Genomic DNA, 18,063 nt, shown 5'->3' on the forward strand with positions numbered 1-18,063 from the left:
GTGAAACTGTGTCTCCAAAAAAAAAAAAAAAGATACTCTTTATAAGTTTGTCTTCCTGCTTTTGAAATATATTGATAAAATATTTAAGAATTTATTATAATTAATGTTATAAAAAGTAGGAATTATCTTTATTTTCTAGTTTGAATAATCAATAATAGGATAAGAAAGATAAAATTATTTAATCTATTTTAAAAATTTCTCATGAGAACCCATTAGAAGTATTTAACTTTCATTTTTAAATAATAAATAAAATAGGTGGGTGAGGTGGCTCACTCCTGAAATCCTAGCATTCTGGGAGGCTGAAGTTGGTGGATTGCTTGAGTTCATGAGTTTGAGACCAGCCTGAGCAAAAGCAAGACCCCATCTCTACTAAAAATAGGAAAACTAGTCAGGTGTTGTGGTGGGCACCTATAGGCCCAGCTACTTGGGAGGCTGAGGCAAGAGAATCGCTTAAGCCCAAGAGTTTGAGGTTGATGTGAGCTATGGCACCACAGCACTCTACCGAGGACAACAGAGTAAAACTGTCTCCAAAAAAACAAACAAAACAAACAAAAAAAGAAATACATAATATAGTTATACACACACACATTTTTTGTTTTCTAAGTATCTGAAACACTTTTTCATTCTAATAAAATAATTTAAACAGGAACAGATGTTTCACTGCATAAAAATATTTCCTGAATAATCAGATTAAGCTCATGGTTTAGAAAGAGCTTTATAAAAATTAGTTTAGTTAGAATAATGAAAAAAATTCAACTTTCAAGTCGTACAAATTTAATTTGAAATAAAACCGTCATCTATCTTTAAGTTGTGAAGACGGTGCTTTAGAGTTTTTCCAAACAATAGTATCCACATAATATACTTCTTGTGGTATCGCCCTGGGGACAGAGTCCTTTAAGACCTGTGGAACTGGTGGCTATCAACTGAAGAAAAATAAAGTTAAAAGTGGTGAGAGATAAACAGATAGGACACATAGAATGCAGTTTTCAAAGGTGGGAACATAGGGGACCACCATTAGTTTGTAGGGTTACAGCGAGTGGCCCTGAGTGTCCTACCCAGCTTTTGTTGAAGGTTTTTTTTGTATTTAATTGAGAGGGTAAGTTGAGGAAGGGAATAAAAACATCAGCAGTTTCTCTAAGTATGTATGTTAGTTCTTATTCTGTCTATAATAATTCACTTTAAGGGTTTGGGCGGCCTTGAGAAATTTGAAACCTGAGTCTTGTGTGGGGGCAGCCTCCTGTCTGTGGTCACATACACAGATTTTTTGGGGGAGGTTAGAACCCTCTAGTTTCTCTGTGTAGCAGATGTGAAGATGTCAGGCTCCTCTGAAGAATCAGTGGAAGAGAAGAATTTTCTTCTGATCTCCACCCCAAGGTGTTTCCCTGTGATTAGGGTACAAGCTCTGTTGTCCATATTTCAGGGCTTGAGCTGTTCTCTTGATCTGCCCTGGCCATAATACAAATACCCATAATGGATATTTTGCTTTGACTGTTGACTGGGCAGGGGACGGCCTGGTTAACGTTCCTTCCCAGGCCTTGTACGTACTTCTGTTACGGCCATTGTCCTTCAGAGTGTTTACAGATCACAGCATGTTTTTGTTTTCCCCCTTTTCTAGAGGTGTTTTCTCTTGCCTACAATACGTTCCGTAGAAAAAATTTAGACTGAATCTTCCTATATTAAATAAGTATTTTTAAAATAAGGATAAGGTTAAGTAATCTCTAAGGTTAGTTCTAGTTTAAAAAAATCCACTAGAGAAATATTTTCTTATCTATGGAGCTACATCTTCAGTGAAGAGTTGGTGTACCCTATTTAAAAAAAAAAAGCGGCGCCGGTGGCTCAGTCGGTAGGGCGCCGGCCCCATATACCGAGGGTGGCGGGTTCAAACCCGGCCCCGGCCAAACTGCAACCAAAAAATAGCCGGGTGTTGTGGCGGGCGCCTGTAGTCCCAGCTACTCGGGAGGCTGAGGCAAGAGAATCGCTTAAGCCCAGGAGTTGGAGGTTGCTGTGAGCTGTGTGAGGCCACGGCACTCTACCGAGGGCCAGAAAGTGAGACTCTGTCTCTACAAAAAAAAAAAAAAAAAAAGCCTTTAAACAATGACTCCTCAGTTTTCACATGAAAACAATTGTTTAAGCATGGGGTAATTCAGTTATCTATGAATACTTGGTTATACCTTAGCAAAAGATCCGAAAAACCTGCTTCTTCAAAAAGAAAACAGATGAAACCATTTTGATTTTTTTATTGGTATTTGATTTTGTACTGTAAGAAACACTTCAAATGTGCTGGAGAAAATATTGCTGAAGCTATCTTGTAGTTCTCAGCTGGATGAATAGCAGGAATTAGAAGAGACTATAAAGATATTTGTCAACTTCCCTTTCCAAAGCTCTGTCACCAGTGTAGCCCTGGCCATGCCTTTCTAGCCTGGCTCTCAAGAGAGGCCATCCACACCTTCATCAGGCACAATGCCGCCTTATTCTGTTTCCTGCTGCCACACAGGCCCCCTGTTGTCTTCCCTGAATGAGTGCTTCTTTCTTGGGATCATACTCTGACACAAAGCTGTCAGAAAGTGGACCAGGATTCTTCCCTGCCCTGGCTCTCAAATGAGCAGTATGTTGATACATAATAAACCCAACACTGAATCTTGGGACCACTAGTGTGATGTTTGTACCTTAGCAATTCGTATGTTTTTCTCTTGAGGAGAGTTGGTGGTGTTACCTCCTGAAAACTGAAATACAGAGTGATCCAACTACTCAGCTAGCCGGGTCTGCCCAAGCTCTGAACCCCTCGGGGCATCCCTGCCAGCTGCTGACATCTGGCCTGGCTCCAGAGGAGCAGGCCTGTACCTGTTTCTACTCTGAATCCAGGCAGCCTTGGAAGAGAAACCCAGGTTACAACAAGGTTTGTTTCAAAGGAATCTTGAGGAGAGATGAGAACAGGGCACTTTCAGGCCCTCTCTGTAGCGAGGTTTGGGTTTGTTCAGAAAGGCCGGCCCCTGGTTACAAGGCAGTGGTCATGCATCTGATTCTGAGTCTGCCACTGGCATGCTCTTGGATTGTGAAGAATCCAAGAAGAGAAGCCTAGAGTTTTCTCTAGGCTTTAGGTTTTTTATTTGTAAACTAACACGTCAATTTTCATGACTCCTTCCATTGCACTGTCTGCTCATTTTAAATAGATCTGAATCCACCGGTCAGGCCAAAACTGAATAAACCACCCCTACCAGACCTGGCTTTTCCTGTTGTAGATCAAACCCCCAGAAAGCTGGAGTACAAGGTAACATTTGTCCTTTACAGTAAGTTAGTTACGGTGTCCAGATAAGGGCTCTTATTTGTATCTGCATCATTCGTATTTTTATTGTTTTACCATTCTCACTGCAAAGGAACATATTCTTCTTAGTAAAGTGTCTCAAGAATGGAAGAAAAAGTACCCAATGTACTCACCCTTATTATGAAACTAATGTAGGACCTTCACATGAAAGCTATAACCCAGTTACAACCTAAGAATAGGGAGAAAGGGGAAAGGGAGGGGAGGGAGGGGGGGAAGGAGGGGGATTAATGGGATTACACCTGCGGTGCATCTTATAAGGGTATATGTGAATCCTAGTAAATGTGGAATGTAAAGGTCTTAGCAAAATAACTAAGAAAATGCTACAAAAGCTATGTTAACTAATGTGATGAAAATGTGTCAAACGATCTATGAACCAAGTGTATGGTGCCCCACGATCATACTAATGTACACAGCTATGATTTAATTAAAAAAAAAAAAGATACAGTTGAGTTCACTACAGCTTACCTGGTAAAAGATATGTCTTTAAGAGGAGGAGATTAGAAGCTGGTATTTGGTATCTTCACAAGAAATATTTTGAAGTATGGCTCGGTGCCCGTAGCTCAGTGGTTAGGGCTCCAGACACAGACACCAGAGCTGGCTGGTTTGAGTCCGGCCTGGGCCTGCTAAACAACAATGACAACTGCAACAAAAAAATAGCCAGTCATTGTGGCGGGCACCTGTAGTCCCAGCTACTTGGGAGGCCGAGGCAAGAGAATTGCTTAATGCCAAGAGTTTGAGGTTGCTGTGAGCTATGAGGCCATAGCACTCTACTGAGGGCGACATAATGACACTGTCTCAAAAAAAGAAAATCTTTTGAAGTAGAAGAGGCCAAGATGAGAGAAGATAAATCAGGTTCTCCTACATAGTCATAATCTCAAATTGATTTATTTTTCCATATGGTTAAAAAGCCCCAAGACTACAAACAAGAACAGTGAAGGCCCCTTTGCTCTCCTTCCAGCCCTCGCCCTCACTGTATCGTTTTCTCCTCTTTCAGCCTTTACAGACATCCTGAGCTTTCCTATTTCCCTGGAGTCCTTTAGTCATAGAAAAAAAGGAGGCCTTAGAGAGCCAAGTTCTGAGCAGAGCTGGATGTGTTTTCTCTCCAAAAGAATTCATCATTAAAGACCACAGAATGGTATCTTTTGACAGGCATAGAAACCTTAGAATACAAATTGCTAGAGAAAGGGGGGCTTCCCATTTGGATCCCCCCACCCCGCCTCCACCGCTGGAGATTCTGTTCCCCCTCGTCAGTCTGCCCTCTTTTGCTTACCACGCTTATCAATCTTTCTCCGTGTCAATAAACTCTATCCTGTCACTTTAAAAAGAAAATTGCTAGAGAAAAATCATTCTTCCCTTTCTCTTACACGACTGTTAGCACTTTAATTTCTTCCAAGTTTTTTTCCTTTGGGTAGGTTTTGTCCTATGTGGTTCTAATGGTGTAGTATATGGATTAACTATCTTTTTTTTTTTTCACAGCCTGTGAATAGTTGTGTACTAATCCTCTAGAGGCAGGTGGAATCGCTCTCTCAATCACCATTTCTCTAAGCTGGGCGTCCTGGGCACTTTAAAGGTTGAATGAAGCAATAGAATGGCACAGAAGAATCAGTTCTCAGTGTTGACACCTTAGGTTCACCGGGAGGCATGTAGGGTAGAGATTTTCAACATGAGAAACTGATGGGTCCCATCTTGTAGATCAGTGGCACCAAGGACTGGTTATGTGGAAGACAATTTTCCATCAGATTGGGAGTGGGGGAAGGTTTCAGGATGATTCAAGTGCATTACATTTATTATGCATTTTATTTCTATTATTGTTACATTGTAATATATAATGAAATAATTATACAACTCACCATATTGCAGAATCAGTGAAAGCCTTGAGCTTGTTTCCTTGCAACCAGATGTCCCAGTGCTTAGCATCACTGCCTCAGCTCCACCGCAGATCATTAAGCATTAGATTTTCCTAAGAAGGGCACAACCTAGATCCCTCACATGGGGAGTTGACAGTAGGGTCTGTGCTCCTGTGACAACCTAATGCGTGATGTGACAGGTGGAGCTCAGACGGTGATGTGAGCCATGGGGAGAGGCTATAAATATAGGTGACACTTCACTCAGTCTCCCCACCTGCTCACCTCCTGCTGGGCGGCCCAGTTCCTAACAGGCCATGGACTACTACCAGTCTGCAGCCTGGGGGTTGGGGACCACAGGTCTAGATGTTGAAGAGTAGCCCATCATAGTCAATGTTTTTTTCTTTCTTTTTAAAAATTCTAGACAGCTTTATTGAGATATAATTCACCATACAACTTACCCATTTAAAGTACATGATTCGGTGATTTTTGGTGTATCACTGAGTTTATGCAACCACCCCCATAGTTTTACAAGATTCACAGTCAATTTCTAAAGGGGATGAAAAAACAAATACCTTTATTTCACATGGCATTTGAAATCAGTTTTCACTTATTAGTTTTCTAATTATTTATTTAAAATGATGTTTCTTAAACCAAGCCCAGAGGGTTGGTAACACCCTATACCTCCGGTCCTTCTCTGGTTAGGCAGTAGGGTTGACTAGGGTTCCCATATGTTCAATGTTTGGTCAGTGTATGAGAAAGAAGATGGCAAACTTTGCCCTAGGGCCAGGCTCATATGTGGGTCCTATTACTGGTGCTGTGCTTTGATCTACATTAATTTCCTCAAGTTGGGAGAGCTGATGCTGTCTTTATTTTTTTATTTTTTGTAGTTTTTGGCCGGGGCCGGGTTTGAACCCGCCACCTCCGGCATAATATGGGGCCGGCTCCCTAGCCCTTTGAGCCACAGGTGCCACCCTGATGCTGTCTTTCTGCTTGGGCTCCTTTTGGCTTCCAGACTGCAGCTCACTCCTGACTACAGGTACAAGGGTCACTACAAAAGTGGTGAGACAGACTGTTATGGTCCATAATTTCACTTCCAAGAAACACAGTTGAAAGTGTCCTTTCTGATTCACCTGTGCAAGTTTCAGCTTGCCCTGCTTAGCAGTGTTGCTGGGAGGGTTTCATTTGTTTCTCTCCACACAAATTTTGTTTCTTAATTTTTTATGCCTGAAAACTTTTGTAATGACCCACCTGACCCACTGACACCAGGAGTCTGCTCTGCTGCCTTGGCCACGTTTTCTGGGACTCTTTGGCTTGTTCCTGACCTCTTGCTACACTGGAGTTCTCACCCTGTGGGTGCAGATCCCAGTCTCTGACACCTGCTTAGTTCAGAGCAAGGAGTCTCAGCCAATCGGCCCTATTCTACTGTCACTTCTGACCTATTTTGAAATCTTGAGTGATTCTCTGCACTCAAGCAGAGCTCAGGTAACCAAGTGAAGATAAGGAAGCCCATATTACAAAGGTCATGTTTCCAAATTCAAGACTTGTAAGATAGACCAAGAAGGAGGGATAAATAGATTGAAGACTAGGCCTTAGTAAATGTTTTGATGGTTTCAATACTGTATAAATAGGATAGTAAGTCTTTACATTGGAACGTTTTTCTTATTACTTCAGATCAGTTTGTTATTGTTATACCTGTTAATGTAAAGTTGTAGGTCGTTATCACGTATCAGTAATCTCTTGGACTTTGTTAAATATTTTACTGTGGTATTATAGACAAGAACTAAAGCAAAAAAAAAAAAAAGAATAAGTCTTTTTTTAGAGATAGAGTCTCACTTTATCGCTCTTGGTAGAGGGCCGTGGAGCTCACAGCTCACAGCAACCTCCAACTCCTGGGCCTAGGCGATTCTCTTGCCTCAGCCTCCTGAGCAGCTGGGACTATAGGCACCCACCACAATGCCTGGCTATTTTTTTGTTGCAGTTTGGCCAGGGCTGGGCTCGAACCCACCACCCTTGGTGTATGGGGCCAGCGCCCTACCCATTGAGCCACAGGTTCCACCCTAAAAAAGAATGACTCTTAATCTTAATTATATTATTATACAAATATGTTCAGGCATGTATTGTGTATAAAATTGAAGTACCCAGTAATAGAGGGCAGTTAAGTGAATTATGATATGTTCCCATGATAAAATATTATTCAGCTACTGATATATATTATATTAAATTATTTTAGTACAATGTTGTAATAGAAAATCAGAATATAAAATTGGATATAGAGAATGATCTCAACTATGTAAAACACATACATAAAAAAGACCAAAAGAAAATAATCTCTTGATAAGTGCTGTTTATTTTCTTTTCTATGCTTTTCTGTACTTTCTAAAATGAGTATGTGTTCCTTTTCCATCCAAAAAAAGTACATTAACTTTTTTAAAAAACAATTTTACTGAAATATATTTTGCATATCGTAATATTCACTTACTTCAAGTGTACAATTCAGTGATTTTTGATAAATTTAATAACAAATTTAACGACACATTTTTAATAATAAATCTAATTTGCCAAGTGGTACAACCATCACCACACATTAGTTTTATAATATTTTCATCTGGCTGGGCATCGTAGTTCAATGGTTAGAGCGCCAGCCCTGCACTCCAGGGGTGGCAAGAACCTCACCTGGGCCTACTTAACAACAAAAAAAGAAACATGCCTTAGACTATTTTCATCATTCCAATAGCATCCTAGAGCTCACATGTGGTTAATGTTTATTCTCATCCTCTGTATCAAGTGACCACTAATCCACTTTCTGTCTCTATACATTTGCCTTTTCTGGAAATTTCATATAAATAGGGCAACACAATCCATGGTTACTTGCACCTGGCTTCTTTCACTTAGCGTAACGTTTCTGAGGTTCATCCACGTAGGATTTGTCCGTGGATTTCCTTGTTTTGTTAGGTTTTCCATCGTATGAACATACCATATTTTGTGGATCCATTTACCAATTGACAGACATTCAAGTTGCTTCCAGTTTGGGGCTATTATGAAAAATGATGCTATGAACATTTGAGTACAAGTTTTCGTGTCAACATATGTTTTCATTTCTCTTGGGTAGATATCTAGAAGTGAAACATTAGGTCATATGGCAACTTTATTTTTAACTTTTTGAGAAAATGCCAGGGTGTTTTCTCAAGTAGCTACGTTAACATCTTTGTTTTCTGGCCCTTTTAGAACCTAATTCTATCCCAGGATTGAAAGTATACCTCTCAGTGTTTTGAGAGACACATGGGTCTTGTTTTTCCATCCTCTTCAGCAAATTTAGCTGGTGACCGAGGTTAAAGACTATTATAGGCGGCGCCTGTCGCTCAGTGAGTAGGGTGCCGGCCCCATATACCGAGGGTGGTGGGTTCAAACCCAGCCCTGGCCAAACAGCAACAAAAAAAATAGCCGGGCGTTGTGGCGGGCGCCTGTAGTCCCAGCTGCTTGGGAGGCTGAGGCAAGAGAATCGCTTAAGCCCAAGAGCTGGAGATTGCTGTGAGTCCTGTGACGTCATGGCACTCTACCAAGGGCGGTAAAGTGGGACTCTGTCTCTACAAAAAAAAAAAAAAGAAGTTATAATGATACTTACATTACTCCAAAACATCATTTTAGAAGTTATTGATGATTCCTATGTAATCTTCATATTTTCTCAAGCTTCCAGTGAATGACACACTCTCTATTTGGGTTCTATCACAAATAATTTGAATATTCAAGAAGGAAGTAAACCTTTCACCCAGTTGCCTGGCGCCTTTGAATATTTATTATAGTCACATCCAGTAGGCAGCCTCGTCTTGAAAGACTCTTGGTCTCTGTAGGGAGAATCTAATCATCAAGAATCTAACGAACATTTACTACATTCCCATCACTATTGCCAGAAGCTGTAGATTATGGAAAAGAAATCTTATGTTGTCCGTGCCCTCAAGAAACTTACAACTTGGCTAAAGATAAAAACTAAACATATATTAAACATAACAATTAAGATCTCAACAGATTGGGGTGACAGTACTATAGTTTGGGATCATAAACTAGAAAAATTAAATCAGACAGGAAGAGGGAGGCTGACCAAAGTCCTGGGATTTATTTAATTTGCTTTTCTTGAGCACTTACAATGTGTCAGGAACTGTTCTAGTCACTAGAGATATATAGCAATGAGCAAAGTAGGCAAAATCCCTACCCCCAGATGGCTTATATCCTAGGAGGATGTAAACAAGTATAAGTAAAATACATCATGTTTTAGATGCTGGCAGTGGAAAAATAAGGCAGGGAAATAGGATAAAAAAATCGGTGTATGTGTGCAAATTAAAGCAGAGAAGGCCAAGTGGAGAGAGGTTGGAGATGACAGGTAATTATGGTGGGATTGGATTTGATAGGGGTTATAAAGGAGTCTGGAGTCAGAAAAAGAGTTACCCTAATATATTAACCTGCTGGGACTGCTACAAGAAAATTCTGACTTAAATGACAGAATATTTTTTTCCACAATTCTGGATGCTAGAAGTGCACCAATACGATCGAATTGGAGACCCATCCTTATTACCTCCATTAACCTTATTACCTCCTTAAATGCTTCATCTCCAAATATATTCAAATGGGGCTTCAACACGTGAATTTGGGATGGGGGGAGACACATAATACTTAGGTTCTCAAATAGAAAGTTTTAGAAAGACAAATATAATATTGGCTACTAGGATGAATTGAAAGAAGAAAGTTTAAGGGTTTAATCTGGAGGCTATATGTAAGGATCAAGATAAGAGATCTTATATAAGCCTTTGACACAGCAAGTTGAGCTAGCCAGGGGTAGAGGGCCTGAAAGAAATTCCTTAGTTCTACTACCATATCTGTGCTATAGAAAAGAAATTTTATCTTTATTTCCATTCATCTACCACATTTATTGAGTATATATTATACCAAAGCATATATCAGAGAGTGTACTAGGTACACAGATACGCCGTTCACCCGTTTATACACACACGTAAGAAGACATTCAACTACATGCACTTCCACTCCCCCATACTCACCTGTGTTCATCTATAAAACACAAGTGCACATCCCAAAGAAAAAGAATATAATTTTGTGAGAGAAAAAGACTGAGTAGGTCTGGTAGGAAGAAAAAGACTGGTAGGGAGAGTCAAGAGTATAATAGTTAAGAGATGCAAGTTTCCTGAAGTTTATGAGAAGATTCATCCCCAGACACGATGAGTTTCTCTCTGTCTTTTTTTTTTTTTTTTTTTTGAGACTGAGTCTCACTATATCGCCCTCGGTAAAGTGCCATGTTGTCACAGCTCACAGCAACCTCAAACTCTTGGGCTTAAGTGATTCTCTTGCCTCAGCCTCCCAAGTAGCTGGGACTACAGACGCCCGCCACAATGACTGGCTATTTTTTCTTCTTGTTGTTGTTGTCATTGTTGTTTAGCAGGCCTGGGTCAGGTTCAAACCCTCCAGCCCCGGTGTATGTGGCCGGCATCCTAACCACTGAGCGATGGGTGCTGAGCTACTGAGTTTCTCTTTAACTTATTTTGCTAACCAAATTTTAGTTATTCTTTATAGATATAGGTCATACTAAAAATCCGTGTTCTGTAAACAGGCATACGAGGCACACAGAGTTCATGGTCAGTTGATGTTCATTTTTGTTCAGGTTTTAGAAGGAGGCCATTTGGCCAATGTGAACTCCCTTTTTCCACTATGATTGACGGTGTCTGCTAATCCCTCTTCTATTAGGGTGGTCTAAGCTGAAGGAGGACAGAACTTTCTAGAAGGGAGATTCAAAAGAAACAGATAAAATTTAGAAGGGCAATAAGGCTGTTTAAGCTAACACCACAGATACGCTAATTGGGGTGCACCCACAGTATAAGGGCAATAGGTGGACAGAGAAGGGACAAGGTATTCCACAGGAGAGAAGCTGGGTAGTGTAAAGGTTAGCTTATGGCCTCTGGAGTCAGACTGACCTTGGTCTGAAGCTCAGCTTCTCTACTTAGCAGTATAGTCTTAAACATGTTTCTTAACATTCATGGGCCTCTGTTTCATGAACTGAAAGGAAACCAGAAAAGAACAGTGCTTGCCTCATAGGTTGCTGTGAGGATTAAATGAAATTGCATACCTAAAGCATTCGTCATAGCTTGACACATAGTAGGCATTAAAATAATCAGCTGGTAGGAGTTGCTATTTTAAAAGCCTAAGTTGGGAAAATTCATGAAGCTAAAAATAAAAAACATTAGGCTTTCTGTGGAGCTTATTTTTTTAAATCTAGCTAGCTTTTAGGTCTTGAAAATGGTATGAGTATCTTGCTCAAAAAAATTTTAGTCAAACATCCCACTGGTAAAAGGGGTTTGCTCACAATCTCGTTCTTTGTGAGACTGAATATGGAATGCATAGAACTAGACAGGAATCTCTCTCCAAGTTTGCTGACCACCAGATGCATGATGACATTTTCCCAAGATATTTGCTGGTTTTTTTTTTTTCCTTCAAATAATGAGTCATTATTGCGAGATATTGTTTATTGTAAAACTCCATGTTCTTGCCATACATACTGAAACAAAAGGTCACTTTAAAGGCACTTCATGTTACAATGAAGAAGAAAAGAGCATAATGTTGTGAAATGTCATACTGCATGGTGGGCCCTGTCTTGCTGTACCTTTTCTTTCTTTTTTGCAGTTTTTGGCCAGGGCTTGGTTTGAACCTGCCACCTCCAGCATATGGGGCTGGCACCCTACTCCTTTGAGCCACAGGCGCCCCCCCCCCTTGCTGTACCTTTTTAAATATCAATTTAAAATATACGTATTAGATAAAAAGCAAGTGAATAGTTGACCCATTTATGCACAAATTATGTGCCTTTATATGCATAGATAATTTTTAGAAGCACAGATAATAATATAGTGATTATATCCAGGGTGAAGATTCTTTCACTTTTTACTATATATCCTTGTGTACTCCTGGCTTTAATTTTTTAACAATGAGCATGTATTATTTGCATAATAATTCTAAGCCATATGAAAATGCATAGAGAAAAAAAATTTGTATTTCCAGATTAAGAATAGATCTCAACATTGGAAACCAAGAAGGGGGAGGGTGGGAGGGAGGCGAGGGATAAAACTTACTGTGTAGAGTGAACACAATTTGGTTGATAAGTGCACACAACTTCAGCATTAGACATGTGTGATTTGCCCGTGTAATAAAAACATTTGTACCCCTTAATATTTTGAAATTTAAAAAAAGAGTAGGTTTCAAAGCTCTAGGAATAATTTAGGAAGAAGACATTAAAAAATCGTCATCTGAAATTGTCTTCTAAGACAAAAGACAAAGAAAAAATAAATGTGTACTTATAATTATTAAAATTCTGTGGCAATTACTTAACACCCAATTCATGCTGAGAGCAAGGAGTTCCCATGAAGAATTACCTCAAAGAATTCCCAGGGTTGGGATCATTGTGCACTAGGAAGTTTCCCTAGTTTGTGTTTATTATAAATAATATTATATAAAATATGAAGTTATACTATACTTTAAAAAAAAGACTGATTTTTCCTGCCAAGTGCCCACTTCAAGGAGGAACCACTTTTTACCTCATTTGGAGGAGGTAATACTTATTATTAATTTCTGAGTTTTTTAGCTTTCAGAATATCCAGAGTCCCTTAACCATAAATATATACAACTTTTATTTGTCAATTTAATAAAAGTCCACCTGTGCCCCCTCAAAAAAAAAAGAATTCCCAGGGTTACTCTGTAAATGCAGGGTTTGAGCCACTGCGTTCTCACTAAAATACTGTCAAACTATTCTGACTGACAGATTCCAGTCACATTTATTTATTTATTTATTGACGCAGGGTCTCAGTCTGTCTCCCTTGGTAGAGTGTCGTGGCGTCACAGATCACAGCAACCTCAAACTCCTGGGCTTAAGTGATCTTCTTGCCTCACTAAGGAGGGATCTTAGTGAAGACAAGACACAATGCCAATTTTTAGAGACACTCCTAAGATAGGCAGATTGATATAACCTCTGCAAATGTCTTTAGTAAATATTTTGCCCTACAAAATAAAATAATCCTGAAACTTGTAGCTCTTCTACCCACATAAGGATCATTTTGACTGTTCTGTAGATAGTGAGTGAGCCTATATATGGGTAGCATGAGAAGAGTTCATGCAGCATGAAACTTACTTTGTTCACTCTCACATAAAGAGATCGGCTTGGAAATATTAATTTCCTGCTTTCAGTTTACAGGGTAGTGTCCGTTAAACCCTTTCCTATGGTCTAGGCTGAATAAGGACAGAAGTTTTTGCAAAGAAGATTCAAAAGAAAGTTACAAAAACATGTCTTCTATCGCTGTGAACCTATCTGTCCATCTGGGCCTCTTTGTATTTCCCAAACTTATAATATATTCCTTTATTTATGACTTGCTAGATAACAGCACCACAAAAAATCGAACCCTACCTGGGCACTGTGGCTCATGAATATAATCCTAGTACTCTGGAAGGCCGAGGCCGGTGAACTGCTTAAAATCAGGAGTTCAAGACCACTCTGAACAAATGTGAGACCTTGTTTCTACTAAAAATGGAAAAACTAGCCAGGTGTTGTGATAGGTGCCTGTAGCCCCAGTTACTTAGGAGACTGAGGCAAGAGGATCACTTGAGCCCAAGTTTGAGGTTGCTGTGAGCTATGACGCCATAGTACTTTACCCAGGGCACCCCAGCCAGGGCAACAGAGTGAGATTCTGTCTCAAAAAACAAAAAAACCAAACAAACAAACGAAAAGAAAAACCAAATCCTTAAATATATTGAATCAAAGTCACAGGAAAGAAGAACGTGCTGGAAAGTGATACTTGTTCCTGGCACAACTACAAAATACACATTATCAAGTATCCAGAGGAAAAAAACAAGAGCGAAGACTCCAAGTAAGTGATTGAAATGTTTGGATTAGTTTCAGTTTTTGACTATTCTGATAAGGAGTGTTCCGGATTTAGTCTAACTTATCTGTCCAGCGCCCCCTGCCCCCACCTTGCATTATAAGCAGATAAATTCTAATAATGGTGGAGATAGCAGACCCCAAGTCTATGTCGCTGGACAGCCAGGAAACAAGGGGAACCCTGCTAAACAGAAAGAGTAAGAGAATAACCTGCCCAGGGAAAGGAGAGACAGGTAAGGAAAGAATGGAGGTGTCCTTTTACTTGGGTTTAGAGAACTTAATGTGGTAGATACATTACAGCGGAGACTTTGAGAAGTTTTAGGGACCACAGATAGTCAATCTGCTGAGAACGTTAGGCCAATATCCGCAATGAATGATGTGGAAGCCTCATATAGTATCAAAGCTTTATATCTGAAATTACATAAAATCTCTCTTCACCGGATTTAGTTCTACAGTTGAGCTTCATTGTTTGCAATTTCATTTTTGTGAATTTGCCTACTCGCCAAAATATGTTTGAAAATCAATACTCCGGGTGCTTTCCTGGTTACTTGTGAACATACGTTTGGCACCAAGTAACGGAAAATTTGAGTCACCCAAAGTACACATTCCCATCTAAGGTTCCTCCTCTGCCTCCTTGCTTCAGCCCTCAGATTGTAAACAAGTGTCCTTTCTGTTATTTGTTTAGTCCTATTTTGTTTGCTTATGTATTTATTTATTTATTTTTGAGATAGCATCTCCCTCTGTTGCCCAGGCTGGGGTGCAGTAGTGCAATCACAGCTAATTGCAACCTTGAATTCCTGGGCTCAAGCGATCTTCCCACCTCAGCCTCCCAGAGTAGTTAGGAAGTCAGTTAATTTAGAAATTTTTTAAAGAGGTAGGATCTTGCTATGTTGCTCAGGCTTGTCTTAAACTCCTGGTCTCAAGTAATCCCCCTGCTTCAGCCTCCAAAAGTGCTGGAAATTACAGGCATGAGCCATTGTGCCAGCGTTTGTTTTTTGTTTGTTTGTTTGCACTTTTGTGCTTGTTTGTGTGATTTTGCCATTTAAACGGCCCTCAAGTGTAGTGCTGAAGTGCTGTGCAGTGTTCCTAAGTATGAGACAGCTATGTGTGTGAGATAAACTCTGTCCAGGCATGAGTTAGAATGCTGTTGGCCATGAGTTCAATGTTAATGAATCAATAACACATATTAAATAAGTTGTCTTTAAACAGAAACGCACATGAAATAAGGTTATACATGATTAGTTGATGAATTGTCTCACGGGAATTCCCCAATAAGGTCTAACATATATTTATTTGCAGTCTCGGAAGAAAGAAAAGTAGAATACACAGCAGAAGCATTACCCTAGGAGACAATGTCGGATATTTTGATAAAACTAGTGAAAGATATCAATCTGAAGGTTCAAGAGAACCAACAGATGCCAAGCAGAATACATTTTTTAAAGTTCATATCCTGATATATTCTCGTAAAACTGTGGAAAACCAAAGACAAGGAGAATCAAACTAAAAGGACAGTTAATCTTCCCAGGCAAAACATTAGATTGACAGTTGACTTCTCAGTAGAAACAATAAAAACAAGATAATAAAAAATTTTTAATGTGCTGAAAGGAAATAACAGCAAACTTAGATTTCTGCACCCAGTGAAAATATCCTTCAAAAACGAAATTGAAATAAAGACATTTTCAGGCTGGGTGCAGTGGCTCACGTCTGTAATCTTGGTACTCTGGGAGAATTGCTTGAGGTCAGGAGTCAGAGAACAGCCTGAGCAAGAGCAAGACCCTATCTCTACCAAAAATAGAAAAAAATTAGTTAGGCATGGTGGGGTGCACCTGTAGTCCCAGCTATTCCGGAGGCTCAGTCAGGAGGATTCCTTGAGCCCAGGAATTTGAGTTCACAGTGAGCTATGATGATGCCACTGCATTCTGCCCAGGATGACAGAGTGAGGCCCTGTCTAAAAAAAAAAAAAAAAAATTATACTCAAAGATTTTTAACAAATTTCTCTATGATGTGAATACATCAAACGAAAGATTAAATAAGGTTATAAAATATTTGGGCTGGTCCAAGTGCAATGGTGTTTACCACTAATTGAGCACAACTAGTTACAGATTCATTTGCTCCTTCTCCATTCCCATTGCTTACTCAACTTGCCTAAAAAGAAAAAGAAAAGGCTGGGCGTGGTGGCTCATGCCTATAATTCTAGCACTCTGGGAGGCTGTGGTGGATGTATTGCCTGAGCTCGCAGGTTCTAGACTAGCTTGAGCCAGAGTGAGACGTCATCTGTAGTCCCAGCTACGTGGAAGGGTGAGGCCAGAGAATTGCTTGACCCCAAGAGTTTGAGTTTTTTTGTTTTGTTTTGTTTTGTGTTTTGAGACAAAATCTCACTATGTCGCCCTTGGTAGAGTGCTGTGGCATCTACCTCAAATTCTTGGGCTTAAGCGATTCTCTTGCCTCAGCCTCCCAAGTAGCTGGGACTGAAGGAGCCCACCACAATACCCGGCTTTTTTATTTGTTGTTGTTGTTGTTTGGCAGGCCTGGGACAGGTTCAAACCCTCCAGCCCAGTGCATGTGGCTGGCGCCCTAGCCGCTTTGCTACAGGCACTGAGCCACCAAGAGTTTGAGGTTGCTGTGAGCTGTGTGTGACGCCATGGCACTCTACCTAGGGCAACAAAGTGAGACTCTGTCTCAAAAAAAGAGAAATATATAAAATATATAGAATATTGGAATTACAGTCAATCTGTTTAAGCAAATGGATGGTTTGGAAACCGTTGTGCCAAATTCAGAGTACAGATAATATACATTCTTTTTTCTTTTCCTTTCCTTTTTCTTTTTTTTGAGATAGGGTCTTACTCTGGGTTAAAATACAGTAACATCACTCTAGCTCACTGCAACCTCAAACTCCTGGACTCAAATAGTCCTCCTGCCTCAGTCTCCTGAGTAGGTGGGACTATCAGCACATGCCACTGTGCCTAGCTAATTTTTCTTGTTTTGTTTAGGTTGGTTTTGAACTCCTGGCCTCAAGCCTGATCCTCCTGCCTTGGCCTCCCAAAGTGCTATGATTACAGGCATGAGCCACTGTGCCTGGCCAAAATACATATTCTTTAAAGCATAAGCGATAATCACAAAAATTGTGTATACCAAGCTATTAAATAAACCTCAGTACATTTTAGAGAATCAATATCATACAGACTATACTGTCTAAATAATATGTATTAAAATGATAAATAAATATTAAAAGAACAGCTGAAAGTATCCCATATATTTGGAAATTATTAATAACAACAAAGAAACACTGGCTCGGCGCCTGTAGCTCAGTGGTTAGGGCACTGGCCACATGCATCAGAGCTGGCAGGTTCCAACCCGACCCAGGCCTGCTAAACAACAGTGGCAATAACAACAACAAAAAAAGCCAGGTGTTGTGGCGGACGCCTATAGTCCCACCTACTTGGGAGGCTGAGGCAAGAGAATCGCTTAAGCCCAAGAATTTGAGGTTGCTGTGAGCTATGACACCTCGGCACTCTACCAAGGGCAACATAGTGAGACTCCGTCTCAAACAAAAAGTCTTGGCGCCAGTAGCACAGTGGTTATGGTGTCAGCCACATACATCCAGGCTGTTGTTTTCAAACCTGACTGGGCCAGCTAGACAAAAGTGACAACAGCAACAAAAAAATAGCCAGGCGTTGTGGTGGGCGCCTGTAGTTCTAGCTACTTGGGAGGCTGAAGCAGGAGAATTGCTTAAGTCCAGGAGTTTGCAGTTGCTGTGAGCTGTGATGCGACAGCACTCTACTGAAGATTACATAATGAGACTCTGTCTCAAAACAAACAAACAAACAAACAAAATTCACACGACTGAATAATTATTTCTAAAAAGAAAATGAATGTCACTTAAAACTTTCCATGTTAAATTGTGGCAAGTTAGATAAACCAATATGTGTATAGTTTTGGCCAAATGTATTATAATTAAGGTTAAAATGACTCAA

This window comes from Nycticebus coucang, chromosome 6 (genome assembly GCF_027406575.1).
Source record: "Nycticebus coucang isolate mNycCou1 chromosome 6, mNycCou1.pri, whole genome shotgun sequence".
NCBI lineage: Eukaryota > Metazoa > Chordata > Mammalia > Primates > Lorisidae > Nycticebus > Nycticebus coucang.